This window comes from Nothobranchius furzeri, chromosome 17 (assembly GCF_043380555.1).
Source record: "Nothobranchius furzeri strain GRZ-AD chromosome 17, NfurGRZ-RIMD1, whole genome shotgun sequence".
Taxonomy (NCBI): domain Eukaryota; kingdom Metazoa; phylum Chordata; class Actinopteri; order Cyprinodontiformes; family Nothobranchiidae; genus Nothobranchius; species Nothobranchius furzeri.
This window is the reverse complement of record NC_091757.1, coordinates 22,769,907-22,782,180: the sequence shown is the minus strand read 5'-3', so window position 1 is coordinate 22,782,180 and position 12,274 is coordinate 22,769,907. Positions and strand designations below refer to the sequence as shown.

Genomic DNA, 12,274 nt, shown 5'->3' with positions numbered 1-12,274 from the left:
AGACCGATATATCGGTCGACTGACAAATTGTTTTTATACATCAACACTGGCCGATATCTGTCCTTAACACAGCTAATTTAAAACCAGGCACATCCTCGGGCAGCCTGGTGCTGTTGCAGAATTTAATTTTTATGTTCACTAATAACATCTGCATAGTAAGTCATTTAAATATTTTTTATTTTATTTGGGTGTCTCTCACTGAGCAGTGCACACAGTTAAGATTGAACTGTTAAATTCACAGTTCAAAAACTGATTCAGCTTCGGATTTTTTGTGCATCAACCAATATTTATAGTAGCATTTTGTCCCTAAAATGCATAACGTCCGTCAGCTGGCCATGTCTTCTACATATCACCAGGGCTTGGGTAACGGCAATATCAGTCGACCTCTACTCTGGAGTCAAGGTACTCGTAATCCAGGTTTAAAACCAAGAAAAACACAACTTAATCCCCTAATGATAGGAAGAAACCTTTAAACTAGTAAAGGAAGCCTTTTCTATCTGCTGTGTGTCCAGTAGAAACAAACGCGTTGTTCTGTCGCTGATTACAACAATCAGCCAACAGTCACGGACTGCTTTAAGCCGGACAGTATCTACCCTCGACCACGATTCCAGACGCGGCGCAACAACAAGTTTCAATCCGCCATCTTTGTTTGGATTCGGAGCAACTTTGGAACTAAGTTAACAAAACTTGTTGTCTTTCGGAGAACGGGATATGTTTTCGGCCAGGAACAAATAAGAGTCCTGTACAAACCCTAAGAACACCTGCGAGTGTTCCCAGATCACTTCCTACAGTTTATCATCTGAGCTGAAGCGTGAGGGAAGTCAGCGCTGGACGCTCTTTGTGTTTTCGCGTCACCTGGGTTAAAGGTCAGCAAGAGGCGCTCACAGAAACAACTAACTACTCAACCAACCAGGTTAGGAACACCAACAGAGGTTACAGAAGGAACGTTTCATCCTACCTGCTGCAGTCGCTGTAGCTTTGTGTCCACACGTAGAAGGAAGAAGCTGCAGACACTAGCAATCAACTTCCGCTCCACGCGTCACGTGATCTGTACGCACTAGCCCTTTTTTTAAACAATCTTTATTGACACATTTGCATTAGACAAGACATAACATATGGACAAAACAACATCGATGTACAGGGTGTGACACATTGGCAAACAGAGAAGAAAGAGAAAAAAATGTTAATAAATAAAAATAAACATAAATAATCGTACACAAATAAATAAAATTCCACTAATACATTACCTTGTAATATGGGGCATAATAGAATTAATCAAATTGCATATTTTCACAGCTTTATTGTCTTTACTAATTCTACGTACAGAGTCATAAAAAAATTAAGATCAGTATAAAATAGTTACATTTGGTATAGCCTGTAGAAATCTTACTTTATGAATGTGAAATTTACCCAACAGACACAGCAATGTTATTACACCGTTAACTTCCTTGTTACATTTAACGTTTAACAATAAGACCATACTTCCATTAAAAGTAATCAATATTTTATGAGAATCCCAAACTAATGAAGACAATTGATTCCAAAACCGTACAACTAAAGGACAACCATAGAACAAATGAGTAAGAGACTCAACACCTGCTTTGCAAAAGGAACATAAAGGGGACACATCAGGTCTAAATCTATTAATAAATTCATTACATGGATAATATCTATTTAAGATTTTCATTTCTTTAACTTTATTGGGGAAAAAAATTTCTGAACCTCAGAAAAGGCATTGCTGCTGATGTCAGGAAACATTACCCGCCAACGATGTAATGAGTTTGGAACCTGACTATGTAGAGAGGTGAAAACTGCTCTAATGTGAGCATTGTTACATGAGCGCTCTTCAAGAAGCTTTCCACCAAGACACAGTGCAGGAATCCTTCCTGTGTAAGGTGTACACTGACCAGGAGCTCTGACAAGAGACAGTAAATGAACAGGAATACCTTGGAGAATTCTAGAGTGCATAGCGAGATGTGTTTAACCCCTTTCGCTGGATGAATTCATCATAGGTAGCTAGGTCCCCGTTACCATTCAAAAGATAAAACAAACATAACACCTTGATCATACCAGTCTTTGTAAAACAGAGTCTTGTTCTTGTGAGCAATATGTTGATTGTTCCATAAAGTACATGTGTGAGGGGAAAAGTTGTGTTTGAAAGCCATTTTCCAAGTGTCCAGGGCTTGTTTGTGAAAGTTGGCCAGTTTAACAGGCAGTGTACCTGAAGTTGCATGAAAGCGTGAACTTTAAGCCGCCACATTTGTTAAACAAAAAAAAGTCGGGAATAAAAAAAACCACGGTTCATTATGTGAAAGACAATGTTTTAACCAATTAATTTTGAATATATTGTTGATAGTTTGGAAATCCAATACATTAAGACCCCCCTCTGAAATCTGTCTAATAAGTGTTTTCCTCTTTACGTATTCATTTTTATGTTTCCAAATAAACTTAAATAGGTTTTGCCATCAACATATAAAGATAAAGCTAGGTATACTAACCTGGATAATCCTTCAGCCTTGGAGAGTAAAACACAACCTATAATGGTAAGATCCCTCCGTCATGTTGTGGTGTAGAAATCTAACCCACGACATACAGAATCAGCATAGAAGAAGAAGAAGAAAATATCATTTCTATAGCGCCTCTCAAGATAAAAATCACGAGGCGCTTCACAAAAACAAAAAATAAAAAAAATTGTAAAAATATAAAAAAGCATTTCGAAAATGTTTAAAATATATTTAAAATGAGCAAGAATAAGCTATTGCGATTAAAAAGAAAAAATGTTAAGAAAGAGAGAGAGAGAACAGGAAAGAGGGAAACCAGTGGATCCTGATGAAGGTGGAATAGGTGGGGAGAGCAGAATAAAGAGAGAGAGGTGAAGAAGGTCATACAAAAGCCAGCTTGAACAGGTGAGTCTTCAGCTGCTTTTTAAAGGAGACCACTGAGTCCACTGATCTCAGGCTCAGGGGGAGAGAGGTCCAGAGTCTGGGGGCCACAGCAGCAGATGATCTGTCACCTTTGACCTTTAGCCTGGTGCTGCACAACCAGTAGGCTTTGATCACTGGACCTCAGGGACCTGCTGGGGGTGTAGGGACTAAGAAGATCACCAATGTAAGATGGTGCTTGTCCATGTAAGGCCCTATAGACCAGAACCAGGATCTAGAAATGAATCCTGAAGTTGACTGGCAGCCAGTGAAGCTGGAGGAGAAGCGGGGTGATGTGGGTGTGTTTGGAGGACTTGGTCAGAAGCCGAGCACAGGCGTTCTGAACCACCTGTAGACGGTTCAGGGAGGTTCTGCTCAGACACGTGAAAAGAGAGTTACAGTAGTCTAAGCGTGAGGAGATGAAGGTGTGGAGAACTGTCTCAAGTTCAGAGCGGGACAGAATGGGACTCAGCTTAGCAATGTTCCTGAGATGGAAGAAGGAAGAGCCAACAAGAGAACTGACATGAGAATCCAGGGTGAGAGCTGGGTCAAAGGTCACGCCAAGATTCCTGACAGAAGGTTTGGTGTGAGAAGCAAGCTGACCAAGAGAGTCTCTGACTTTGGGAACCAGCTTGTCTGGGGCACAGATGAGGATCTCAGTCTTATCTTCATTCAGCTGAAGAAAGCTCCCACCATCCAGGCTTTGATAGAGTCTAAGCAGGTGTGGAACAGCTGGGGGTAAAGTGTTTAAGAATTTATTAAAATGGAAACCAAGGAAGCAGCATAAACAAAGCCGAGTTCTTTCACCAGGGAGTCGGTGCGGGAAATCTGTGGACAGATGGAAGTTAGATCCAACTCGAGGAGGGAACAAGGAATCTGAATTGTGTGGAGGACTTACAGTCTGGAGAGGAGGGAACTAACTCGAGGGAGGAGTGGTCCGGTCTGGGCTGAGAGGGTTTTCCTGGAACTGAGATCCAAAAGGTGAGACGTGGAGGGAGCTGAGTTTGTGGAGATCCAGGGAGCCTAGGTGGGCAGCTGGAGGTGGTTCTGGCCAGGGAGCGGCTGAGACACAAGCAGGTTGGAGTTTCAGATGATAGGAGTTCCAGAGTTCAGCCAGTCAGAGATGAAGGTGGAGGTTTTATCTGGTGAACGAGAGCAGGAAGGGTAAATGCTAAATCCAAAATACATCTAAAATCTCAAAAGGTCCAAAGAGCTTGAATATAATACTAAGAGGTGGCTTAGAAGGTACCCAGGTAGAGTAATCATCCAACGAAGTGTAGAAGTCTCTCAGCTGCTTAAATACACCTGGCCGGCTGATGAGCAGATCTGCTGCAGCTTGGTTAACCTCCAGACACGCCCACCTGCAGAGGGAAAACTCAAGAGACAAGGAGTGACAGCAGGAATACACCTCAGACCGTGACACCCTCTGTAGCCAGCAATTACAGATTTACATTTTTCGATTTTTGAAATTCTTTCACTAGAGGATTTGCTTAATGTGATACCCAAATAGTTAACTTCTTTTTTTACCTCTATACCATCTATTGACACGGTGTCTAAATCATGTATGGCTAATGTTTCACATGTTCTCTTATTAACTGTGAGAACAGAAGCATCCGAGAACCTATTTCAAGCTATATTTATTCAGAGGTCCCTACTTTATTTTGACTAATTAATTTGACCCCCCCCCCCCCCCCCCCCCAACGGCATAAAATGGTACAGTCCACCTGGCCGAGGGGCGCGTGGCAGGCGAGGCCAGCTTCTCGCAGCAGTCAGACAGCAGAGGCTGCAGTAGAAATATGTCTGGGTCACGGAAAAGGAAAGAAAGAAAGGAGAAAGAGGACAGGCAGAAGAGAGGGCGTCAGTATGTCACACAGTTTTTTTCAAAGAAAGGTGGGTTTAGTTAGTGAGTGGTTAAATTCAACCTGTTTGTTAGCTTTGATATCCATAGTGAGAGGAACGTTGGTTACGTATTGTAACCCCAGATTCTATGAGTCTAGTCGCAGCCCTTAAGCTAGCTGCTATTGGAAGGATGATCTAGGCATCAGCCAATCATGAAGAGCTTAAATGTACGCCCACCAATGGTGGGCACCCCATGTGTGCGACTCCACTGTTCACCTCCGATGGCTCTTGGTCCTAACAGAACCAGTGGGGCCAGTGGCTTAAGGGCTGTGACTAGACTCATAGAATCTGGGGTTACAATATGTAACCAGTTCTATTTCGTCTAGTCTTAGCCCTTAAGCTAACTGCTGTTGGAATAATGCACAGCTGGATGGGTTTACGCCACACTGGTTAGCTCAACCAAATGGACACACCCAACATGTCTGCTTTTAGCGAGGGCCGCTCAGCCTCAGCCCAGGGCTTAAAAGGCTGAGGCAGCCAGAGATAAGAGTGGGGCCCCCACTAAAATTATCATCCACAAGAGGATGAATTTCATTCAAGTAGGGCTGATGTGGTGCCATAATGCTTTCACTCAGCCTGCTGAGGTCCAAGCACTGAACGAGTGATGGAACCTGAAGACACATCTCATAAATAATAACGAGTAAAGGGACATGGGGAAGCCCATGAAGCAGCCTGAAAAATGTCTTCCATCGACACAACACTGTGGAGCGCCATAGAAGAGGAAATCCCTCTGGCTGAGTGAGCCCGGAGTGTCTCAGGAGTATCCCGCCCTGATGATGTGTAAGCGAGTGAAATGGCGTCACACAGCCAGTGTGAAAGACGCTGGGTCGACAGCGCTTGCCCAAGGGAAGAGCCTCTGTAGTGCACAAACAGGCTTTGTGAGCGGCAAATCCCTGAAGTGTGTGACACATATCGTGCAAGAGCGCGCACCGGGCACAGAAGGTGGGAAGCCGCCTCCTCATCAGAATTATGGGGAGGAGGAAAAAGTCCAGCCAATGAAATTGACCTGGATTTGAAGGAAGTATTAATGTTTTTGGACACAAAGGCTGGGTTGGGCCATAAAACAGCAGACCCGCCATCTTCCCGGATCCTGAGGTATGCGGGAGCCACTGAGAGGGTGGTTAGGTCGCTCACTCTCTTGACTGATGCCAGCGCCAGCAGCAAGGCAGTTTTAAGCGACAGGAACTTGAGTGAGACCTGGTCCAAGGGTTCAAATGAGGCTTCAGATAAGCCGCGCAGAACCAGCGTTAGGTCCCACTGAGGAAATAGCGGGTGGGACACAGGTCTGTTCCTTCTGACACCTTTTAGAAAATGTTTTGTGAGGGGATGATTGAAAACAGATCTATCTCCAAAACCTTGGTGACAGGATGAGATAGCTGCAGCATATGTTTTAATAGTGCTGAATGCGAGGCCCCTGTCCACCAGTATCTGCAGAAATGATAGGACATCCGCCAGCTGGCAGGAGAGCGCTTGAACATTCCGCTCTGTGCACCATTTTTGGAAAGCTGCCCATTTAGCAGCATAGGATGCGATGGTAGAGGGCGCCCGCGCACTCTGAATCGTGGCGACCACATCATGCGGCAGCCCAGAAGCCTCTAAGCGTGACCGCTCAGCGGCCAGACCCACAGCCGTTGGCCTATTTCTGGAGGATGTTTGATTATCCCATCCGCCTGGAGAAGGGCGTCCACCCTCCACGGGAGCCTCCACGGGGAGTTGGACACTAGCGCTTGCAGGTCCGGAAACCATGACGCGGACAAGCGTCTGGGAGCTACCAGAATCACCGAGAGCTGTTCAGACCGAACTCGGTCCAGGAGACGGGGAATCAGTGGGACCGGCGGAAACGCATACAGGAGAGTCTGAGGCCAGGGCTGGCGTGAGAAGGCGTCCGCTCCAAGCGGGGGGTGGTCCCGGGGACTCAGGGAAAACCACAGGCGACACTGAGCGTTTTCGCGAGCTGCGAACAGATCCACAGAGGGTTCCCCGAACTTGATCCAGATCTGTGATATCAGTGCGGGATGCAGACGCCAGTCGGAGTCGCGGGGTCCCCCTCTCGACAGGATGTCTGCTGCCACATTCAGGACCCCAGGAATGTAGGTGGCTTTGATGGACAGCAGGTGGACATGGGCCCAACACAGTAAATCTGTGGCTACCGATCGAACTCCCCCATGGCGATTTATGTAGGCTGCCGCCACCTGGTTGTCTGTGTGAACTTCGACATGACGGCCCTCGAGAAGGGCAGTGATCTTTTCAGCCACGGGCAGAGCAGCACAAAATGGGCACGAGGCCTGGGGGGTCAAGGCCAGGCCAACGTGATGAGCCCCGAGACAGACCTCACATTTGATGTGCAGGTCGCCGCTGGAGATGTAGCCCATCTGGCAGGCCGGGCAGGTCCTTGCGTTGCTGGGCATGGCTGGTGAGTTGAATGTTGTTTCTAGATAATTTGCTCTTTAAAGAAAGCTCTTAAGCTTGGCTTGAAGAGATAACGGAGGCGAACAGTGGAGTTGCTCCACTTATATACCCACAAGGGGTGCCCACCATTGGTGGGCATACATTTAAGTTCTTCATGATTGGCTGATACTGAGATCATCCTTCCAATAGCAGCTAGCTTAAGGGCTAAGACTAGATGAAATAGAACTATGTTTCATCTAATTATGGTAAATGGGTTGTTGTCCTTGTCCCTACCAGAATCAGCAGCTGATGATATGTCAGCAGGTGTCCCCTCACAACCCAATGAACCTCAAGAAGGTGAGCAATGTTGCATGTTAGCTAGCAGCCTCATTTAAGGGGGTCTGTGGGAATCACTTAAGGCTCTCTTCTTAATAGGAATATAAAAAGGCTATTTTTGGTGATAAACACATTGTTTTTCCACATAATGATAATTATATATATCAATCAGTAAAAATGTAGGAAGATGTCACACCCTGTCCTGTCTCCCCATTTTGTTCAACCTGCGTCTCTGTTAATTGCTCCCACCTGCCTCTCGTTTTCCTATCACCCAAGCTCCCACCCCGCTTGTATTTAAACCCCTCCAGTTCTGTGTCTCTGGTTGACTCGTTGTTCCCATGTCCTGCGCGTGTTTATCATTAAAAGACTTTACCTGTCCCAGGTTGTCTGCCTGCCTGATTGCTCCCCAGCGTTTGGATCCTTACATCCGCTCCACTCACCAGCACGTCGTGACAGAAGACAGCTGAAAATGTAGTTATGTAAAGCTTTGACACAACATGGAAATTTAATTAGATATCCAAATTTGAATTTTATCATCAAATAAAATTTTAGAATAAATAAACACATTTGAAGGGAGTAATAGGGAAAAGGAGATTAACACCTTTCAGCATTTCCTGCTTTTTCCAGCAGTGATATTGCTAATTCTGTTGAAGGAAATTCACTGTTTAATGAGAGACAGCTGGTGAAAATGATATGTAAATAAGTAAGAATGCATGTAGACCTACATAATTAAGCAAAACTGAAACACTAATATGAAGTATGTATATTATATTTTTTTCTCCCTTCGAATCTGGGAGGGTGGAACCCCAGCTCCAGCTATGGACAAGCCCCCAGGGGGCCCAACTTGATATTTTTTCATGGGGCCCAAAATCTCTGGCAGCCCCCCTGGTAACGTCACATATCAACATGCTGCCCCTGGAGTCTGCTTACAGCACTTGATTAGGGGACCAGGTGTGATGAATGAAGGCTGATGAGATGAATGATGGTGCATGCAGGTCAGGGCATGGCAGGGCCATGACAGTCTTACCTCCACACGCTCTGTCTTTCCTTTTGTTGGTGTGGTTCATGCGCGGCGCGCGCTCCTGCATAAAATCCTGCGTCCTAGCTGGATTAACAGCCACTGCTTTCTCTTCACAAACAGTTTAATCTAAGATTTAAACATGAAACGGAAACCCGTCAGCAACGTGGGACAGTGTTTCAATCTGCGGGTAATTCTGGTCTCCCTTTACTACAGCAGCCACTCAGCTATGGAGGCTGCTGGCCTACGGAGGCTCGGAGCTGGACTCTGGCAAAGGTGAACAGGATCAAACTACTTTTGAGGAGGGAGAGCTTTGCTGCATTTTTGCTACTGAAATAAGACGTTTCAACCAAGCACTGTATGCTTTTTACATTTTACAAGTGTGATTAAAACATTTAGTAAAAATAAACTGATTAAATTCTCACATTTTAGGGGTGCTGGGAGATGATTTAGGGGTGCTTCAGCACTCCCCAACATAGGCTAAAAACGCTCATGGTGCTGATGGCAATTCTGAACGAAATGAACAAGGTCCATGCCAAACCAACGGAAAAAAAGGTTAGAAGCAAGGTACGAAACAGACACTGTAAAATAATTATAAGTATTAAGATGTTAAAAGTATATAAATGTCAAAAGAAAACAATACATGAGCTAAGATCTACAACCAGGGCAGTCCTAGCTCGTTTGGTGCCCTGGGCGATCACACTTCCTTATGCGTGATTTACTTGACCAACTTATTACAATATGTGATGCATTTATACCCCAAGGCATAAAGAAGGCAAGAGCAAAAAAGCAAGTAGCCGTCGCCGCTGTAACATATGTTCTCCAAAAGACACACAGCACTACCAAAAATAAAAATGATTTTTCAGTACCTAATACCCATTTTACCGCCCCCATTGTCCAGGTCTAAAACGGCTACTGTTTACAGCAATATATTCCAATTCATGTTCATGAATATCTTTATTCTTCATGTTTTCAAGGTTTCAAGTGTTTGAACTGTAAGTGATAGATACTGCAGGTAGATGTGTGTGTGTGTGTGTGTGTGTGTGCGTGTGTGTGTGTGTTACTTTCACATTCACTAATAAAAAGTTAGAACAAGCAGTTGTTTAATTTATCACGTTTTGGGTTCAAAGATGCACACACCAGCCAGAACATCTGGAGCCATGTGGCTTTAAACATTTTAATTTTTATTTTTTGAGAAAAACAAACTGAAAAAAATATTTATTTCATCATATTTATTTTATTCTAGACTAACAGAATGCAATAAAAAATTACAACATTTCTCGAAGAGCTATTTTCAAAATCTATTTCTTAATCGTTTTGATTTTTACAGTAATTAAAAAAACTTGCAGTTACAACCTGCCTGATGACATTTTCCCACATCTGCAAAGCTCACTGGAAGGACACAAACCGAGGACGATATTTTCCTGATATAGGGTTTATTACTCAAGTAAGTGTCATGTTTGGTGGAAGGTACCTAACCCAAGACATGCAGAATGCAACACAGACCAAAAACGGATGGTAAAATGATTTATTTATAAAGGAGGAACTTAGGATGCACAGATAAGTCTGTGGTTGGAACTGCTACGACAGCTCAGCGTCTGGAGGAGGGAGAACACAGGTGAGCATAGGTTCTGATTCAGAAGTCCATTGTAGGCAGAGGTGTTCAGCAGAACTTACTGTGGGGCGTGTAGATGTTGGCTGGAGGAGGGAGAGGTAGAGAGCCGGGGGGAAGCGCAGGAGAGGGAGCATAGGTGGAGAGAAGCGGGGCGTCCTGGTGGATGGGGCACTGGGTTGAGATGAGAGGTGGGTTATGGAGGTTGGTGATATGGTCCGCGTGCTGAAAATCCAAATCCTGGAGTAGAGGTAAGTATCTAAAGAGGCCGACAGAAATCCTGACGAAGGGTAAAAATCCAAATCAGTTCCAGGCGAAGCAAGAAAGGTCAACATCCAAAAATACTAGAGCTAAACACTACGAATAACATTAATCCAAGAAATACTAGAGATAACTGGAGTGGCTGGCTACTACCACGCTGAGGCAATCTTCCGGCGTCGAATTGTGTCCTCCATCCACCTTAAATAGGAAAACACCCCGCTGATCAGGAACAGCTGGGCCACTCCCTCTCCTGGCAAGAGACTCACAGATGGTTAAGAGGAAGAGAGTGCTCACCCCAGCTCATGACAGTAAGGGTAAAAAGGTATCTGATTAGAAGGCGTACTGAGGCCTAGTCCACACGTAGCCGGGTCTTTTTAAAACGAATATCCGCCCCTCCAAAAACTTGCATCCACACCAGCTCCTTTTAAAAAAACTCTGTCCACACGTACCCGGATAAATACGTTGTTAAGGACATGCCAGACCTGTAGGCGGCTGTCACGATCCCTGGTTTCATGCCTCTAGAAAAGTTGCTGTACTTAGTTTAGTTTTGTTTTATCTGAGTGTACAGCCCAGCTCTCAATACTCTTCAGCCTGCAGCCCGTGGGATTCAATTGGCTTTGTTCCTGGTTCCACCGCCCATCACCTGGGACAAGCTGGGAATCATCCAACAATCACCTGGGACCAGCTGCGACTCGTCCAGAAATCAGCTGCTGGGTGGCATATAAGTCTTATAAGTCTCTTATATTATAAGAGACTTCCTGATCTGCCTGCAGTTGGGGAGCAGCTGATGGTGTGCTGTTTCCCCCACTTGGTCAGCTTTGTTGGAACGTTGTGCTGTTAAACTACTGTGAAGGATTACTAGTGAGATGTTGTTGTTTAGAAGCTTGGTTAGACCTAAAGGTTTGTGTAGAGTTAAAGCTCCTCTGGTTGGATTTAGGGATAGTAAATGCTATTGCCTCTTTCAGTTGAAGTCCTTCTGAGCCTGTGTTTTTTTGTCTGGTATATTCACAGCTATGAGAGCTTTAAGTTAATATTGTGAATGCCCTGTTTGTTTGGTAAGGTTTGTCTCTGTTAGTATTTATCTGTATATTGTAAGTTTATTTGTCCGCTGTTTTTCTTTATTAAATGCATGTACTCCTCCCATTCCATCTGGTCATGGGTTTATGTTACCTCCTTACCTTCCTAGCATAGCCAGGACGTAACAGCCGCAGTACTTCCCCCGTTCTTAACCTCGTCCTTCGTCTGTGGTCTTCTGCAAGCAGCAGTAATTCTGCTTGCAAAAACAAACAAGCAAAAAGCGCTTGGACGATTGATAAAGCGAGCGCAGCTCTGAGGGCATCCATGCTGTCGGCTAGTGTAAACACAGGTCGCACATGTGATGTCAGCATTTTTTGTCGTGGAAAGTGACGTTGCGAACCTTAAAACTCCGGTTTTGTCCGTCCACACGCAGACACCCAAAACGGAGAAAACGCAGATCTTCACTTTGGCCGGAGGTTTTAAAAAGATCCGTTTTCATGTGATAAAACTCCGTTTTCGTGTGGATGACAGGCCAAAACGTAGAAAAATATCTACGTTTTGGCAGATCCCCGGCTACGTGTGGACAGGGCCTGAGTATCATCTGATCTAATATTTTTAAAATGATGACATCAAACAGACAAACATTAAGAAGTTATGGGCAAATATTGGTATTTTAAAGACTAAAGGGGGAAAATGTAAACAAATAAACAACATAATTACAAAATAACAAACTTTAGGCAACATTTAGACACAGACTGAGGACAATATTTTCCTGGTTCACAGGGATTATTTAGCTGTCTGAAAATGTAACACGTTTAAAAA

The 12,274-nt window shown here is 44.5% G+C and overlaps 1 protein-coding gene and 2 long non-coding RNA genes across 6 annotated transcripts in view; all 3 read right to left on the bottom strand.

Annotated features, from left to right (window-relative positions):
* The window catches only part of ehmt1a (euchromatic histone-lysine N-methyltransferase 1a), a 56,029-nt gene extending 54,803 nt beyond the window's left edge, over positions 1 to 1,226 (bottom strand). For 3 of the 4 annotated variants that reach the window (XR_008559928.2, XM_054734603.2, XM_054734604.2), the window contains exon 1: positions 959 to 1,226. The gene's annotated coding sequence lies outside the window, so the exon portion shown is untranslated. Of the gene's footprint in view, positions 1 to 750; positions 848 to 958 lie in introns of those variants that run through there. The other variant, XM_070546312.1, reaches the window with a different exon arrangement.
* A 3,408-nt stretch (positions 1,227 to 4,634) lies between these two features.
* Positions 4,635 to 9,613, bottom strand: LOC139063746 (uncharacterized). The gene is made up of 3 exons (XR_011517094.1): positions 8,572 to 9,613; positions 7,918 to 8,007; positions 4,635 to 4,721 (listed from the first exon to the last, which is right to left on the bottom strand). It is a non-coding gene; the product is annotated as an uncharacterized lncRNA (long non-coding RNA).
* A 463-nt stretch (positions 9,614 to 10,076) lies between these two features.
* On the bottom strand, positions 10,077 to 12,115 carry LOC139063745 (uncharacterized). Its single transcript, XR_011517093.1, has 2 exons — positions 10,240 to 12,115; positions 10,077 to 10,160 (listed from the first exon to the last, which is right to left on the bottom strand). It is a non-coding gene; the product is annotated as an uncharacterized lncRNA (long non-coding RNA).
* Between the last annotated feature and the right edge of the window lie 159 nt (positions 12,116 to 12,274).